The sequence below is a fragment of the Ascaphus truei genome, chromosome 14, assembly GCF_040206685.1.
Source record: "Ascaphus truei isolate aAscTru1 chromosome 14, aAscTru1.hap1, whole genome shotgun sequence".
Lineage (NCBI taxonomy): Eukaryota > Metazoa > Chordata > Amphibia > Anura > Ascaphidae > Ascaphus > Ascaphus truei.
The window spans coordinates 13,787,899-13,801,954 of NC_134496.1; positions in this window are offsets into that span (position 1 = coordinate 13,787,899).

A 14,056-nucleotide genomic window follows, 5' to 3' on the forward strand; every position below is an offset into this window, starting at 1 on the left:
AAGACTGTAACAATGTTATTTGAGACCAAGGCTACATTTTTAAAGCTTCCAATGACTGAGCTCCAGATCAGAACCAACGCTAACACCACCCTAAATCCTGTTACTAGTTTTAAATTCTTGGGCATATGATTTGTCTACCTTTTACCATTCGGGATGTACATTGATACCCTGACATCCAAAACCTATGCCAAACTACGTGTACTATATAGGAACAAATCCTCCCTAAGTCTGCTGGTCAGAAAGCGTATCGCACAGCAGATGCTAATGCCAATTATCAACTATGGGGACATTGTATACGGCTCAGCAACCCAAACCCACCTTAGCAAACTTGATACCCTCTACAATTCAATATGCCGTTTTGTTCTCTAATGCAACTACAACACACATCACTGCGAAATGCTCAAAGAACTAGATTGGTCATCTCTTGAGTCTAGGCGCAAAGTTCACCTTTCCTGTCTTGCCTTCAAATACTTTCTGGGAAAGCTACCCATCTATCTGAACAAGCTCCTCACCCCAACCACACGCAACACTTATCACCTGAGATCTGACTCCAAAAGACTTCATGGTCCCAAGGTTCAACAAAGTATCCGGCCGTTCCTCCTTCTCTTACTGTGCACCCCAAAACTGGAACAGTCTACCGGAGACTCTCACAGCCGCCACCAGTCTAAATTCTTTCAAAACTAAAGCTGTCTCAGTTTAATCTGGTCTGTAACTGTTACATACAGTACGCCTATAATATATATTATCTCTAACTGTGCATGCAATGTCTTGTATATAATGTATACCTTGTTCACTTATGTAACTATGTATTGTAACTGTCCTGGAACAGGATTCTCTATTTCTGTTTCCCCCTGTTTCCCCCCCCCCCTTTTTGCCGCTCTGCCTGCTAGCCCTTTATTTGGATGTAAGTTTTCCCTGCAGCTTCACTTCTAGTGCAGGTGGGAATGGATACATTTGGATACTTCCCTATTCTCCAGCCTGCTAGCATTGGTTGCCGTGACAACCACTTTAATTCCCCTAGTGAAATGGACTTTTCCATACTCCCCTGTCTGTATTCACAGGTAGCTTAGCCCTGTCCCTATTCCTGTGTGACAAACATTACACACTTCCTTTTCCTTCCTGAACTGGCTGAGTGAGTACTCCTATGCTACACACCTCTTGGCAAGGTCATTCTGTTTTTACCTGCCTCTGATTACAAAGCACCCACACAGAGAAGCACTCTCTCACCACACCATACTATCCACAAGTGCATGTATATGACTGATGCTTTCCCTATAAAGTGAAGAAAATATAGCAGGACTTGGTGTGCTTTGAAAAAGGGGCTGAGTTAAGCTATCTGGCATCATTCACATATTACATGGGACCCTGGTTCCAGAAAAGTAACCCTGTATTATTTGTCATCTTATCTCTGTGCCCAGGACATACTTGAAAACGGGAGGTAACTCTCAATGTATTACTTCCTAGTAAAACATTTGATAAATAAATAACATTACTGTTGGCAGTACTATCATCCACCCAATAGCACAAGCACGCTGCCTAGGGGTCACATTAGACTCCTCTCTCGCATTCACAATGTATCTAAAACCTGTCTTTTTTTCCCTCCGTAACGTTGCAAAGATTCGCCCTTTCCTCTGTCCCTCAAAGGCAAAAATTCTAACACAGATCCACCAGGGGACAGAGTGGACAGTGACTGAGGGGACAGTGACTGAGGGGACAGAGAGGTCAGTGACCGAGGGGACAGAGGAGACAGTGACAGAGGGGACAGTGACTTAGGAGACAGAGGGACAGTGACTGAGGGACAGTGCCCGAGGGGACAGTAACCGAGGAGACAGTGACTGTGGGGCAGAGGGGATAGTGACTGAGGGGACAGTGCCCGAGGGGACAGTGACCAAGCGGACAGAGAGGACAGTCCCCGAGGGGACAGAGACAAAGGGAGAGAGGGGTCAGTGACCAAGCGGACAGAGAGGACAGTCCCCGAGGGGACAGAGACAAAGGGAGAGAGGGGTCAGTGACTGTGGGACAGAGGAGACAGTGACCGAGGGGACGGGACAGTGAACGAGGGGACAGATGGAACAGTGACCAGGGGGACTGGGGAGTCTGTAGCATCTCATCTGTCCGACACTTTTATTACTACAGAGAGCCGGCCCTGAGGAGTAACTGGAGACTATTCCAACATCAGCACAATATGGGCAAATAATATAACATCTCCTCCTTGTCACCAAATAAGCCTCTTACTGTCCTCCACGGCTGCTAATCCGCATCCCGGATAATTAACGAGTCTCATTAGCAGAGGGCTGAACAAACAAGGATATTAAAGGGATTAATTTATGGAGAATAAACATCAAGAAGCAAATGAAAACGGAGGAATTATTCCTACTAATAAATCCAACAAACCAGTTATTGAGAAAATCAGCACTTTGTACCCAACCTGATCAACATGAAACCCCCCTTTGTGTTTCTGTGATACACACAATGCTATGGGGTATTTCTGTGTAACACAGTGATACACACAATGCTATGGGGTATTTCTGTGTAACGCGGTGATACACACAATGCTATGGGGTATTTCTGTGTAACGCGGTGATACAGACAATGCTATGGGGTATTTCTGTGTAACGCGGTGATACAGACAGTGCTATGGGGTATTTCTGTGTAACGCGGTGATACACACAATGCTATGGGGTATTTATGTGTAACGCGGTGATACAGACAATGCTATGGGGTATTTCTGTGTAACGCGGTGATACACACAATGCTATGGGGCATTTCTGTGTAACGCGGTGATACACACAATGCTATGGGGTATTTCTGTGTAACGCGGTGATGCACACAATGCTATGGGGTATTTCTGTGTAACGCGGTGATACACACAAGCTATGGGGTATTTCTGTGTAACGCGGTGATACAGACAATGCTATGGGGTATTTTTGTGTAACACAGTGATACACACAATGCTATGGGGTATTTCTGTGTAACACAGTGATACACACAATGCTATGGGGTATTTCTATGTAACGCGGTGATACACACAATGCTATGGGGTATTTATGTGTAACGCGGTGATACAGACAATGCTATGGGGTATTTCTGTGTAACGCGGTGATACACACAATGCTATGGGGTATTTCTGTGTAACACTGTGATACACACAATGCTATGGGGTATTTCTGTGTAACGCGGTGATACACAGAATGCTATGGGGTATTTCTGTGTAACACGGTGATACACACAATGCTATGGGGTATTTCTGTGTAACGCTGTGATACACACAATGCTATGGGGTATTTCTGTGTAACACAGTGATACAGACAATGCTATGGGGTATTTCTGTGTAACGCGGTGATACACACAATGCCAGGGGGGAATTTTTCTGTAACACTGTGATACACACAATGCTATGGGGTATTTCTGTGTAATGCGGTGATACACAATGCTATGGGGTATTTCTATGTAACGCGGTGATACACACAATGCTATGGGGTATTTCTGTGTAACGCGGTGATACACACAATGCTATGGGGTATTTCTGTGTAACGCGGTGATGCACACAATGCTATGGGGTATTTCTGTGTAACGCGGTGATACAGACAATGCTATGGGGTATTTCTGTGTAACGCGGTGATACACACAATGCTATGGGGTATTTATGTGTAACGCGGTGATACAGAAAATGCTATGGGGTATTTATGTGTAACGCGGTGATACACACAATGCTATGGGGTATTTCTGTGTAACGCGGTGATGCACACAATGCTATGGGGTATTTCTGTGTAACACAGTGATACACACAATGCTATGGGGTATTTCTGTGTAACACAGTGATACACACAATGCTATGGGGTATTTATGTGTAACGCGGTGATACAGACAATGCTATGGGGTATTTCTGTGTAATGCGGTGATACACACAATGCTATGGGGTATTTCTGTGTAACGCTGTGATACACACAATGCTATGGGGTATTTCTGTGTAACGCTGTGATACACACAATGCTATGGGGTATTTCTATGTAACGCGGTGATACACACAATGCTATGGGGTATTTCTGTGTAATGCGGTGATACACAATGCTATGGGGTATTTCTGTGTAACGTGGTGATACACACAATGCTATGGGGTATTTCTGTGTAACGCTGTGATACACACAATGCTATGGGGTATTTCTGTGTAACGCTGTGATACACACTATGCTATGGGGTATTTCTGTGTAACGCTGTGATACACACAATGCTATGGGGTATTTCTGTGTAACGCTGTGATACACACAATGCTATGGGGTATTTCTGTGTAACGCGGTGATACACACAATGCTATGGGGTATTTCTGTGTAATGCGGTGATACACAATGCTATGGGGTATTTCTGTGTAACGCGGTGATACAGACAATGCTATGGGGTATTTCTGTGTAACGCTGTGATACACACAATGCTATGGGGTATTTCTGTGTAACGCGGTGATACACACAATGATATGGGGTATTTCTGTGTAACACAGTGATACAGACAATGCTATGGGGTATTTCTGTGTAACGCGGTGATACACACAATGCTATGGGGTATTTCTGTGTAACGCGGTGATACACATAATGCTATGGGGTATTTCTGTGTAACGCGGTGATACACACAATGCTATGGGGTATTTCTGTGTAACGTGGTGATACACACAATGCTATGGGGTATTTCTGTGTAACGCGGTGATACAGATAGTGCTATGGGGTATTTCTGTGTAACGCGGTGATACAGACAATGCTATGGGGTATTTCTGTGTAACGCTGTGATACACACAATGCTATGGGGTATTTCTGTGTAACGCGGTGATACACACAATGCTATGGGGTATTTCTGTGTAACGCGGTGATACACAGAATGCTATGGGGTATTTCTGTGTAACACGGTGATACACACAATGCTATGGGGTATTTCTGTGTAACGCTGTGATACACACAATGCTATGGGGTATTTCTGTGTAACACAGTGATACAGACAATGCTATGGGGTATTTCTGTGTAACGCGGTGATACACACAATGCTATGGGGTATTTTTCTGTAACACTGTGATACACACAATGCTATGGGGTATTTCTGTGTAATGCGGTGATACACAATGCTATGGGGTATTTCTATGTAACGCGGTGATACACACAATGCTATGGGGTATTTCTGTGTAACGCGGTGATACACACAATGCTATGGGGTATTTCTGTGTAACGCGGTGATGCACACAATGCTATGGGGTATTTCTGTGTAACGCGGTGATACAGACAATGCTATGGGGTATTTCTGTGTAACGCGGTGATACACACAATGCTATGGGGTATTTATGTGTAACGCGGTGATACAGAAAATGCTATGGGGTATTTATGTGTAACGCGGTGATACACACAATGCTATGGGGTATTTCTGTGTAACGCGGTGATGCACACAATGCTATGGGGTATTTCTGTGTAACACAGTGATACACACAATGCTATGGGGTATTTCTGTGTAACACAGTGATACACACAATGCTATGGGGTATTTATGTGTAACGCGGTGATACAGACAATGCTATGGGGTATTTCTGTGTAACGCGGTGATACACACAATGCTATGGGGTATTTCTGTGTAACGCTGTGATACACACAATGCTATGGGGTATTTCTGTGTAACGCTGTGATACACACAATGCTATGGGGTATTTCTATGTAACGCGGTGATACACACAATGCTATGGGGTATTTCTGTGTAATGCGGTGATACACAATGCTATGGGGTATTTCTGTGTAACGTGGTGATACACACAATGCTATGGGGTATTTCTGTGTAACGCTGTGATACACACAATGCTATGGGGTATTTCTGTGTAACGCTGTGATACACACAATGCTATGGGGTATTTCTGTGTAACGCTGTGATACACACAATGCTATGGGGTATTTCTGTGTAACGCGGTGATACACACAATGCTATGGGGTATTTCTGTGTAATGCGGTGATACACAATGCTATGGGGTATTTCTGTGTAACGCGGTGATACAGACAATGCTATGGGGTATTTCTGTGTAACGCTGTGATACACACAATGCTATGGGGTATTTCTGTGTAACGCGGTGATACACACAATGATATGGGGTATTTCTGTGTAACACAGTGATACAGACAATGCTATGGGGTATTTCTGTGTAACGCGGTGATACACACAATGCTATGGGGTATTTCTGTGTAACGTGGTGATACACACAATGCTATGGGGTATTTCTGTGTAACGCGGTGATACAGATAGTGCTATGGGGTATTTCTGTGTAACGCGGTGATACAGACAATGCTATGGGGTATTTCTGTGTAACGCTGTGATACACACAATGCTATGGGGTATTTCTGTGTAACGCGGTGATACACACAATGCTATGGGGTATTTCTGTGTAACGCGGTGATACACACAATGCTATGGGGTATTTTTGGGTAACACAGTGATACAGACAATGCTATGGGGTATTTCTATGTAACGCGGTGATACAGACAATGCTATGGGGTATTTCTGTGTAGCACAGTGATACACACAATGCTATGGGGTATTTCTGTGTAACACAGTGATACACACAATGCTATGGGGTATTTCTGTGTAACGCGGTGATACACACAATGCTATGGGGTATTTCTGTGTAACGCGGTGATACACACAATGCTATGGGGTATTTCTGTGTAACGCGGTGATAAAGACAATGCTATGGGGTATTTCTGTGTAACACGGTGATACACACAATGCTATGGAGTATTTCTGTGTAACGCGGTGATACACACAATGCTATGGGGTATTTATGGGTAACGCGGTGATACAGACAATGCTATGGGGTATTTATGTGTAACGCGGTGATACACACAATGCTATGGGGTATTTCTGTGTAACGCGGTGATACACACAATGCTATGGGGTATTTCTGTGTAACGCGGTGATACACACAATGCTATGGGGTATTTCTGTGTAACACAGTGATACACACAATGCTATGGGGTATTTCTGTGTAACGCGGTGATACACACAATGCTATGGGGTATTTCTGTGTAACGCGGTGATACACACAATGCTATGGGGTATTTCTGTGTAACGCTGTGATACACACAATGCTATGGGGTATTTCTGTGTAACGCGGTGATACACACAATGCTATGGGGTATTTCTGTGTAACGCTGTGATACACACAATGCTATGGGGTATTTCTGTGTAACGCGGTGATACACACAATGCTATGGGGTATTTCTATGTAACACGGTGATACACACAATGCTATGGGGTATTTCTGTGTAACGCTGTGATACACACAATGCTATGGGGTATTTCTGTGTAACACTGTGATACACACAATGCTATGGGGTATTTATGTGTAATGCGGTGATACACAATGCTATGGGGTATTTCTGTGTAACGTGGTGATACACACAATGCTATGGGGTATTTCTGTGTAACGCTGTGATACACACAATGTTATGGGGTATTTCTGTGTAACGCGGTGATACACACAATGCTATGGGGTATTTCTGTGTTACACAGTGATACAGACAATGCTATGGGGTATTTCTGTGTAACGCTGTGATACACACAATGCTATGGGGTATTTCTGTGTAACGCGGTGATACACACAATGCTATGGGGTATTTCTGTGTAACACAGTGATACACAGAAATACCCCATAGCATTGTCTGTATCACTGTGTTAGACAGAAATACCCCATAGCATTGTGTGTATCACCGCGTTACACAGAAATACCCCATAGCATTGTGTGTATCACAGCGTTACACAGAAATACCCCATAGCATTGTGTGTATCACCGCGTTACACAGAAATACCCCATAGCATTGTCTGTATCACTGTGTTACACTGAAATACCCCATAGCATTGTCTGTAACGCGGTGATACACACAATGCTATGGGGTATTTCTATGTAACACGGTGATACACACAATGCTATGGGGTATTTCTGTGTAATGCGGTGATACACAATGCTATGGGGTATTTCTGTGTAACGTGGTGATACACACAATGCTATGGGGTATTTCTGTGTAACGCTGTGATACAGACAATGCTATGGGGTATTTCTGTGTAACGCGGTGATACAGACAATGCTATGGGGTATTTCTGTGTAATGCTGTGATACACACAATGCTATGGGGTATTTCTGTGTAACGCGGTGATACACACAATGCTATGGGGTATTTCTGGGTAACACAGTGATACAGACAATGCTATGGGGTATTTCTATGTAACGCGGTGATACAGACAATGCTATGGGGTATTTCTGTGTAGCACAGTGATACACACAATGCTATGGGGTATTTCTGTGTAACACAGTGATACACACAATGTTATGGGGTATTTCTGTGTAACGCGGTGATACACACAATGCTATGGGGTATTTCTGTGTAACGCGGTGATGCACACAATGCTATGGGGTATTTCTGTGTAACGCGGTGATACAGACAATGCTATGGGGTATTTCTGTGTAACGCGGTGATACACACAATGCTATGGGGTATTTATGTGTAACGCGGTGATACAGAAAATGCTATGGGGTATTTATGTGTAACGCGGTGATACACACAATGCTATGGGGTATTTCTGTGTAACGCGGTGATGCACACAATGCTATGGGGTATTTCTGTGTAACGCGGTGATACACACAATGCTATGGGGTATTTCTGTGTAACGCGGTGATACAGACAATGCTATGGGGTATTTCTGTGTAACACAGTGATACACACAATGCTATGGGGTATTTCTGTGTAACACAGTGATACACACAATGCTATGGGGTATTTATGTGTAACGCGGTGATACAGACAATGCTATGGGTATTTCTGTGTAACGCGGTGATACACACAATGCTATGGGGTATTTCTGTGTAACGCTGTGATACACACAATGCTATGGGGTATTTCTATGTAACGCGGTGATACACACAATGCTATGGGGTATTTCTGTGTAATGCGGTGATACACAATGCTATGGGGTATTTCTGTGTAACGTGGTGATACACACAATGCTATGGGGTATTTCTGTGTAACGCTGTGATACACACAATGCTATGGGGTATTCTGTGTAACGCTGTGATACACACAATGCTATGGGGTATTTCTGTGTAACGCTGTGATACACACAATGCTATGGGGTATTTCTGTGTAACGCTGTGATACACACAATGCTATGGGGTATATCTGTGTAACGCGGTGATACACACAATGCTATGGGGTATTTCTGTGTAATGCGGTGATACACAATGCTATGGGGTATTTCTGTGTAACGCGGTGATACAGACAATGCTATGGGGTCTTTCTGTGTGACGCGGTGATACACACAATGCTATGGGGTATTTCTGTGTAACGCGGTGATACACACAATGCTATGTTGGTATTTCTGTGTAACACAGTGATACAGACAATGCTATGGGGTATTTCTGTGTAACGCGGTGATACACACAATGCTATGGGGTATTTCTGTGTAACGCTGTGATACACACAATGCTATGGGGTATTTCTGTGTAACGCGGTGATACACACAATGCTATTGGGTATTTCTGTGTAACGCTGTGATACACACAATGCTATGGGGTATTTCTGTGTAACGCTGTGATACACACAATGCTATGGGGTATTTCTATGTAACGCGGTGATACACACAATGCTATGGGGTATTTCTGTGTAACGCTGTGATACACACAATGCTATGGGGTATTTCTATGTAACGCGGTGATACACACAATGCTATGGGGTATTTCTGTGTAACGCGGTGATACACACAATGCTATGGGGTATTTCTGTGTAACGCTGTGATACACACAATGCTATGGGGTATTTCTGTGTAACACTGTGATACACACAATGCTATGGGGTTTTTCTGTGTAACGCGGTGATACACACAATGCTCTGGGGTATTTCTGTGTAACGCTGTGATACACACAATGCTATGGGGTATTTCTATGTAACGCGGTGATACACACAATGCTATGGGGTATTTCTGTGTAACGCGGTGATACACACAATGCTATGGGGTATTTCTGTGTAACGCTGTGATACACACAATGCTATGGGCTATTTCTGTGTAACGCTGTGATACACACAATGCTATGGGGTATTTCTGTGTAACGCAGTGATACAGACAATGCTATGGGGTATTTCTGTGTAACGCTGTGATACACACAATGCTATGGGGTAGTTCTGTGTAACGCGGTGATACACACAATGCTATGGGGTATTTCTGTGTAACGCGGTGATACACACAATGCTATGGGGTATTTCTGTGTAACGCTGTGATACACACAATGCTATGGGGTATTTCTATGTAACGCGGTGATACACAGAATGCTATGGGGTATTTCTGTGTAACGCGGTGATACACACAATGCTATGGGGTATTTCTGTGTAACGCTGTGATACACACAATGCTATGGGGTATTTCTTTGTAACGCTGTGATACACACAATGCTATGGGGTATTTCTATGTAACGCGGTGATACACACAATGCTATGGGGTTTTTCTGTGTAACGCTGTGATACACACAATGCTATGGGGTATTTCTGTGTAACGCTGTGATACACACAATGCTATGGGGTATTTCTGTGTAACGCGGTGATACACACTATGCTATGGGGTATTTCTGTGTAAGGCAGTGATACACACAATGCTATGGGGTATTTCTGTGTAACGCGGTGATACAGACAATGCTATGGGGTATTTCTGTGTAACGCGGTGATACAGACAATGCTATGGGGTATTTCTGTGTAACGCGGTGATACAGACAATGCTATGGGGTATTTCTGTGTAACGCGGTGATACAGACAATGCTATGGGGTATTTCTGTGTAACGCGGTGATACACACAATGCTATGGGGTATTTCTGTGTAACGCGGTGATACACACAATGCTATGGGGTATTTCTGTGTAACGCGGTGATACAGACAATGCTATGGGGTATTTCTGTGTAACACGGTGATACAGACAATGCTATGGGGTATTTCTGTGTAACACGGTGATACACAATGCTATGGGGTATTTCTGTGTAACGCGGTGATACACACAATGCTATGGGGTATTTCTGTGTAACGCGGTGATACACACAATGCTATGGGGTATTTCTATGTAACGCGGTGATACATACAATGCTATGGGGTATTTCTGTGTAACGCGGTGATACACACAATGCTATGGGGTATTTCTGTGTAACACTGTGATACACACAATGCAATGGGGTATTTCTGTGTAACGCGGTGATACACACAATGCTATGGGGTATTTCTGTATAACGCAGTGATACACACAATGCTATGGGGTATTTCTTTCTAACGCGGTGATACACACAATGCTATGGGGTATTTCTGTATAACGCGGTGATACACACAATGCTATGGGGTATTTCTGTATAACGCAGTGATACACACAATGCTATGGGGTATTTCTATGTAACGCGGTGATACACACAATGCTATGGGGTATTTCTGTGTAACGCGGTGATACAGACAATGCTATGGGGTATTTCTGTGTAACGCGGTGATACACACAATGCTATGGGGTATTTCTGTGTAACGCGGTGATACACACAATGCTATGGGGTATTTCTGTGTAAGGCGGTGATACACACAATGCTATGGGGTATTTCTGTGTAACGCGGTGATACACACAATGCTATGGGGTATTTCTGTGTAAGGCAGTGATACACACAATGCTATGGGGTATTTCTGTGTAACGCGGTGATACAGACAATGCTATGGGGTATTTCTGTGTAACGCGGTGATACAGACAATGCTATGGGGTATTTCTTTGTAACGTGGTGATACAGACAATGCTATGGGGTATTTCTGTGTAACGCGGTGATACACACAATGCTATGGGGTATTTCTGTGTAACGCGGTGATACACACAATGCTATGGGGTATTTCTGTGTAATGCGGTGATACAGACAATGCTATGGGGTATTTCTGTGTAACACGGTGATACACACAATGCTATGGGGTATTTCTGTGTAACACGGTGATACACACAATGCTATGGGGTATTTCTGTGTAACGCGGTGATACACACAATGCTATGGGGTATTTCTGTGTAACACAGTGATACACACAATGCTATGGGGTATTTCTGTGTAACGCGGTGATACACACAATGCTATGGGGTATTTCTGTGTAACGCGGTGATACACACAATGCTATGGGGTATTTCTATGTAACGCGGTGATACATACAATGCTTTGAGGTATTTGTGTGTAACGCGGTGATACACACAATGCTATGGGGTATTTCTGTGTAACACTGTGATACACACAATGCTATGGGGTATTTCTGTGTAACGCGGTGATACACACAATGCTATGGGGTATTTCTGTGTAACGCGGTGATACACACAATGCTATGGGGTATTTCTGTGTAAGGCGGTGATACACACAATGCTATGGGGTATTTCTGTGTAACGCGGTGATACACACAATGCTATGGGGTATTTCTGTGTAAGGCAGTGATACACACAATGCTATGGGGTATTTCTGTGTAACGCGGTGATACAGACAATGCTATGGGGTATTTCTGTGTAACGCGGTGATACAGACAATGCTATGGGGTATTTCTGTGTAACGCGGTGATACAGACAATGCTATGGGGTATTTCTGTGTAACGCGGTGATACACATAATGCTATGGGGTATTTCTGTGTAACGCGGTGATACAGACAATGCTATGGGGTATTTCTGTGTAACGCGGTGATACAGACAATGCTATGGGGTATTTCTGTGTAACACGGTGATACACACAATGCTATGGGGTATTTCTGTGTAACACGGTGATACACACAATGCTATGGGGTATTTCTGTGTAACGCGGTGATACACACAATGCTATGGGGTATTTCTGTGTAACACAGTGATACACACAATGCTATGGGGTATTTCTGTGTAACGCGGTGATACACACAATGCTATGGGGTATTTCTGTGTAACGCGGTGATACACACAATGCTATGGGGTATTTCTATGTAACGCGGTGATACATACAATGCTATGAGGTATTTCTGTGTAACGCGGTGATACACACAATGCTATGGGGTATTTCTGTGTAACACTGTGATACACACAATGCTATGGGGTATTTCTGTGTAACGCGGTGATACACACAATGCTATGGGGTATTTCTATGTAACGCGGTGATACATACAATGCTATGGGGTATTTCTGTGTAACGCGGTGATACACACAATGCTATGGGGTATTTCTGTGTAACGCGGTGATACACACAATGCTATGGGGTATTTCTATGTAACGCGGTGATACATACAATGCTATGGGGTATTTCTGTGTAACGCGGTGATACACACAATGCTATGGGGTATTTCTGTGTAACACTGTGATACACACAATGCTATGGGGTATTTCTGTGTAACGTGGTGATACACACAATGCTATGGGGTATTTCTGTATAACGCAGTGATACACACAATGCTATGGGGTATTTCTGTCTAACGCGGTGATACACACAATGCTATGGGGTATTTCTGTATAACGCGGTGATACACACAATGCTATGGGGTATTTCTGTCTAACGCGGTGATACACACAATGCTATGGGGTATTTCTGTATAACGCAGTGATACACACAATGCTATGGGGTATTTCTATGTAACGCGGTGATACACACAATGCTATGGGGTATTTCTGTGTAACGCGGTGATACAGACAATGCTATGGGGTATTTCTGTGTAACGCGGTGATACACACAATGCTATGGGGTATTTCTGTGTAATGCGGTGATACACACAATGCTATGGGGTATTTCTGTGTAACGCGGTGATACAGACAATGCTATGGGGTATTTCTGTGTAACGCGGTGATACAGACAATGCTATGGGGTATTTCTGTGTAACACGGTGATACACACAATGCTATGGGGTATTTCTGTGTAACACGGTGATACACACAATGCTATGGGGTATTTCTGTGTAACGCGGTGATACACACAATGCTATGGGGTATTTCTGTGTAACACAGTGATACACACAATGCTATGGGGTATTTCTGTGTAACGCGGTGATACACACAATGCTAT